Below are 6,712 nucleotides of genomic sequence, written 5' to 3'. Positions count from 1 at the left end.
CTGCAAATACACGTGTTTGTATTTGAATCTGTTAAAAATTCGTCAAACGTTTCGCAATCATACGTTTATCGTTTGCTTATACGTTAAATTTATTCACCAATCGGCACTGACATCCCATTAACAAAATTAATGCAAAAATTTGCACGCACCCTTATGCTATTCCTCTAAAATACGGCTCCAACATCATACTTGACTCCGCAAGAAGTCACACCCGCCCCACACCCATTTTTTCCTAGAAAACACCCCAAACCCCGCACTCGTACCCCTCCCCAGGCAAAAACTATGACTAAACTATGTGTTATTTATTCCCTGCTTAGCTGCTAGCAGCCATTAGCATTAAATACAGTGCTGTTGCTCATGGCAGGTAAACTAAGCAGCAAGACTTGAAAATGGGCAATTTCTCTACTGTTTTTCTTACAACCGATTCTTTGCTCTCCTCTAGTTGAAACCTGAAATTCAACCTTAGAAGAGTAAGTTGTATAAGTCTTAAGTACATATGTTGCTGATGATCAGGAACAAAGCAGTTGCCACAGCAAAAGGGAAAAAAACAACCAAACAAAAAAAAACCTCACAGAATTTTATTATCAAAAGGTAAATAAAAATAAGAATAATGATTATCTCCTTACAATCGTGACCAGGCTTTTCATGACTTAGTTTGAGGAATGGACCAGGCAATGAAAAATATAAAAAGCAGATATATTAGTGCACATCCCATTTCCCCCTTGTGTCCTCTTCTACTTCAGCTGTGTTTGCCCTCATTAAAAAAGCTCTCCTTTCTCTCAAAAAGTGACATACCTCTTGACAGACCTTGCGAACTCTTCCTGAAACACAATAAAGTAGGAGATCTTGTGCAAAGGAAACAAAAGCTCATCTGGTGAAACTTTGAACCAGATGAGGAGGCACCCTCATGAGGTGCATGGGCCCTGCATCCCTGGTAATTAGCTGCTAGGCTGAAAGATCAACTGCTGAGTGTCTCCACTTCAGGAATAGGAGCATCACCTCCTGTTCTCCTATTAGGACAGGATCCTGGGATCTGAAGAACAACTTCACACAATAGATTAAATTCTGAAAATACAAAATACTTGTCATCCCATTTGTTTATATAACTTACTAAACAAAGCTAGCTCTACTGATATGTTAAGTAAGGGCACAAGGGTACTGTAATATAAAACTCCTATTTTAATATCCACTTATATGAAAAATGGGATTGTACTGCACGGAAAAGTAGGGAAATGTGTGAATCTTTTTCCTAGTATTTTGAATATTTGTAAGACAGGATGCAAAATACATGGTCATTTTATATTTAGTATTGTGTTTTTAGCTTAATGGCCATTTTTTAAATCTTTTGTTTTCTGCAGTGATTATTTATTTATACACGTACTCCAAAATGCCTTTCTTAAGAAATATATTTTAGCAGTAAAGAAAAAAGCAAAGCCTGGTAGCAGAAAGAAAAGCAACAGAAGTGTTTACAATACGGATTGCTCCCAGCAATTGTTTCTTTATCAGCACAGAGTTGCTCGGGAACTCTATTTGATTTCTCCACGTTTCAGGTTCTCAAAGTATTTTTTTCTGTAATTCCCACAGCAAAGGACTCTGGAGATGTGGTGAAGTTGTGTAAAAGGTCACTACATTCAAACAACAACTGTTTGCTTTCACAAATAAAGGAAAAAAGACTCTGCACTGAAAAGTGACCACAAATAGGCACAGCATACTTTTTACACAGGCAAAACCCAGAGATTTCAGTGGGAATTCTACCATGTTTAATGCAGGATCAACTCTAATACCACTCTTTTGCATGCAATATCAAGGCGGAAGTAAGCTGAGCACAGGCAAATCCCACAGGATGTCTACATGATTGTTCCATACCCAAAAAATGCTAAGAAATCTTATGTGAAGCAATTTGCTCCTGAGTGACTAATAGTTCATGGGATAGCTCCAATAGGAAAAAAAGCCAAGAAAACATTCTTACACATGGAGATGAGTGTGAGAACTTTGTTTTGTGGAGTTGGGAGAGGAAACGAGAAAAAACTTCTCAGAAAACTACTGTATTGCAAAAGACTGTACTGCTTTGGAGGGGTGGGAGGGTGGTGGTAACCTGCCTCTTTCAGCACATGTCTTCGGATATTCACCAGCACAAGCAGGAGAAGAAGAGCTGTGCAAGGCTCTAGGAGTTAACTTTGGCCTCCACCTAATGTACCAACAACATGCTTAGTCTCAGGAACCCTATCTAATCCTACCAGGGAACTGCAAGACAGGATCTACAGCAGAAAGCATCTGCTGATTCTACTTTCAGGTTTGGTTGTCTGCCTCCACTGGAAGTAAACAAGATCTGGACTCTAATCCCAATAGGCTCAGTTCCTGTTTGCCTGCTGTTTAATGCATATTCCATTAGAGCTCTGCTACCGAGACCAGACTGTATACAGACACTGTCCACACATCAAAGAGTATCATCTCACTCGGAAAATATTATTAAAAGTATTCCTGATGAAAGAGTTCAGCATTAAAACTCAGGCATAGTAACAAATCAAAGTTTCTGAAATTTGTTGTTAAACTCAATTTAAAAAAAAAAAAAGAGTTCTGTGGTTTGCTCTTTATAATTACTTTACAATTAATCTTCCTGGCAGTGGCATTAGAGAGCAAATAAATCCTTTTAATCAGTTAAGCTATTAATTTACAGATTTTAGTTCCATCTTGAACTCTGTTACATACTGATTACCTCAATTACTTTGTCAATAGTATGTGCACAAATACATTAAAAGTTATATAAAACAGCTTCTTGAAACACTGTGAAAAAATCATGCAACTGCCCCCAAATCACTTTCCAAATCCAATGTCCTAACCTGAAATACAAACTTATTGATCAAGAAGTACAAAAGCAAAATAGATAAAATAAGTTATCACATGAAACCACTTGATCTAAATCTACTGTAGTAAAAAATCGGAATCCAGCAGCCATTTAAGATATGCTACTGATTAAAAAAGTAGTTATCATGTTGGATTTACATAATCTGTTTTTAAAACTTTGAATCCCTCTGAGATTTTAGAGGAGTGGTCATCACTCACAGAAATTTAATAAGGCAAGAAATCGGAAAAAAAGTAATTTCTTTTTCCAACACCACATTACCTATTTATGTCCCAAAAAGTGCACAAATGGACAGGAAAAAATGAAGTTTTTCAAAATTATCTCAGAATACAGTCATTACTCTACTATCTGATCAAGACCAATTCCCAAATACTATGTGCTGTTCAGAAAGTCTGTTTCCTTAAAAGAGAAGGAAAAACAGGAGAGAGAATTTCAGTGTTCTATGTGACTGCAGCAAAACTGCCCTGTTGCTATGTAAAACAGCACATAGGAATACAGAATTTGGCCTCACTAGATCAGAACAGAAGTCTAAGAAGGTTAATGTTCTCTCTTTAGAAACTGCTTATGCGTTACACTTTAAAGACTGGTGAAGGAAAAACCGAATTTGTCTGAAGAATTTGTCGGTGTGATACACACAAAAAGGAACAGAGACAATATTTTCCAAACCTTGTGGCTGTCAGCCTGCACCTTTCAGCACTAAATGTCTCTATTAGTACTTTATATGTCAGGTTGGAATTATGAACTTTACTGATGGTTAGTTACTAAATGACTTATCCCACAATACACTACACTCCCATATTTTAAAGAAAATTTTAGGTGCATTAAATCAAAGTACTCTTGATATCAATTCAAATTTACACTGGGGATTTGTTTGCTTTTCCAAAAAAAGACGACTTTAAAATTTTAACTTTTTAGGATAGACATCTTCTCTTTTTAGGCAGTTTTCAGGCCTGTAGCACTGTGGTTTATATTTTTAGATTATGAATACATGTAGTTGCAATATAATATATTAAAGTTTCAAATAAAAGCCTCATTTCAACCAGCTGGATTATATGGTTATGGTATAGCCCTGTGGTATACCACATCTACAGGTGTTTCTATGGTATAGGAAAAAGAGCATGGGTGCACATCTTCTCAAACAGCTTAGTGAAATCTTTTAGCTTATTAAACATAAAATTGCACCTTTTATTCATCTCCATAAGAATATGCTTTCAAGTTGGCGACAGTTCTTCAGTAGACCCTCCTGGTATTGGTCTCCAGCATGGTCTAACAAAAATTTCACTGTATTTAAGTCGTTACAAATTTGGTAGGGTTTCAAGACATAAAAAGCAACATAAGACCCACACTGACTTTCTTGACTGATTCTCTTATAATTAAAGTCTAATTTAAAATAGCTCTAACTACCTTATTACTTAATGAAAAACATGCATACTTAAATAAAGAATAAAGTCAGAATGCTTTGGAATTATCAAGGCAAGAAACTGGAAACAAGCAGTGAATACTTAACTTGTATGGAAGTTAAGAGGCGTTTTGGGGATGTTACAAATATAAATACAGGACAGTGATTGAAAATGCTACATTCCCATGTGTCTTGCTCTAAATTTTTGTAACCTTTAATGAAAATCATTGAGCTACATTTGAGCACAAAGATACAAATATCTGAGAATGCTCACAGCCTACAAAGCAGAAGCTGCAAATGTAAGTAGTTTCCGTGTGTAAAGTAGCTTTCCTTACCACGCTTTCATCAATAAATCAAACTCCACCTCCCTTGTTAGGGCTTAAGAGGCTGAAAGACGTAGCATAAGCCTTGCAATTCTCACAGACTTGCACATATGTTAGGCACCCTATGAAGGGGATTAGACTCCCTGCACTGGTCTTACTGTGTGTTTTAACATGCAGGTTTTGTGGGTAGATTTCCTGTTTTTGTTTCGCATTCGACTAACAGCTATCTTCACATTCTGTTTATTTTACCCTTTCTGTTTTGCAGCACCACAGGCCTCACCTAGGTCATCTCTGTTAATAGGATAATTAAGACTTACACTAGCGAGCGTGAGCTTGCAAAAGTATCAACAAACAAATTTATCAAATATATCAAAATCAAAATTTATCAAATACAAACAAATTTATCAAATATACAAAAACAACTACACAAAAATAGTTCAGATTCATAAAACAGGAGTGTTTTATACGAGTTCCCTTTAGGTAGTGTCTCTTCAGAGGCTCATAAATCATCAGTTTACATTGAAATTGAAATAAATATGAGCACAGTAGATAGAATACAGTATTATGAAGGTTTTCCTTAAAACTAAGTATATAAGTTGCACACAGTGTTTTAAATGGCATCAGACTTAGCTGTCCGTTAGTCTCAAACAGCAGTCAGCAGTTGTAACTTGCTTAAACTTTCACAAGTCTTACTGCTCAAAATGGACTGGTTTGATAACCAGGTTATGCAGCTTTAAATTTTACTTTATATTTCAATTTACTTATTTGTAGAAAATATTAATTTTTAGCTCAGGCACATTTTAATTCAAGAACAGTTTTTGCTTATTAATTTCTCATACTACCATAGAATTCCATGTGACATATAAACCTAACAGATCTTAGAGAGATGTAAATCAACCTGTAAAGAGAAAATATTCTTTCCGTAGATTTAACTTCACTGTAATACAAGCCTCATTATTATGGGCTAGTGTTTTAAGACTGCTGTCTAATAAATCTAAAGAATATTTGTTCCAAATGTGTAATACATTTGGAACATTTGCTAACTGTATCACTTCCAAACTTGACTCACAAAGACATATTCACTTCATGCACCTCACTTTGTAAAATCAAGAGTTAGACCAAAGATAAGTTTGACTTCTTGTTTTGTTCTTACTCAAATTACAAAAAAGAACAGTAAAGAATACATGATGAAGTTTGGTTATTTCCCACAAGAATAAAAAAAGGAAAGTGAGGTGATTAAACAGTTTGAAGTAGAGGACCTAAGATTTAGAACACAGATTGACCAACCTGACAAATTTGTGCAGTCATATCAGATGACACTGCTAGGTGTAACCCAAAATACAGTATAGTCTAAATTTTCAATACCAATTCTGATGGCAGAGCTTTTGTTGCCTTTCTTTCAGAGAGACAATGTAAGTGCTAATTCTTTTTTTAATACAAAGCCCCCTAAAGGACTTTCAAGTTGGCCAACTGAAAGACTGCACATTCTGAAATACTATTCACATTTGATAATTTTGCCCAGATTTAGCAGATGAAAGTGAGAACAGCTGTTTGTATACTGGAAGTAATCTTATTTATTCGTATTTATACACACACACAAAAAGCACTATACCTATCCATGTGTTATACACAATTGAATACCTGAAAATTCAACACAACAAAGGCCCATTAAAAGCTCAATTGTAACTATAAAAAGAAACTATCCAAATAACTATGAAAATTGAGCAATTTGGTAAAGAATTAAAGGGTTTCCAAGGGATTTGCAAATTCCAAAGGGATCAGATTATTTTTTTCCAGTGCCAGAAGTGTACCACATGAAGAATACAGCAATTAGTTAATCTATTTGAGACATGGCAGAAGGAGAAAAGCATATCTGAAAGTCCTAATATCCCGAAGAACAACATATTTCTAAGCTTTCTTCTCATATTCTCATACTAGATTGGGGTAACAGTTCAAACATCCCCTCTGATCTCTTCTCTGCTACTCTAACATTAACAACTTTTCAGGCAGATACATAATCAGTAACTGGTGTAAAAGCTAATACTTTAAGGCATTTCCCAAAATCCCGCAGACAGCATAGTTCTAGGAACTCAAGCTGAATATTATCATAGTCATAATTCACTGCAC

The sequence above is a fragment of the Phaethon lepturus genome, unplaced genomic scaffold (assembly GCF_000687285.1).
Source record: "Phaethon lepturus isolate BGI_N335 unplaced genomic scaffold, ASM68728v1 scaffold5369, whole genome shotgun sequence".
NCBI lineage: Eukaryota > Metazoa > Chordata > Aves > Phaethontiformes > Phaethontidae > Phaethon > Phaethon lepturus.
Note: the sequence above shows the minus strand (reverse complement) of the source record.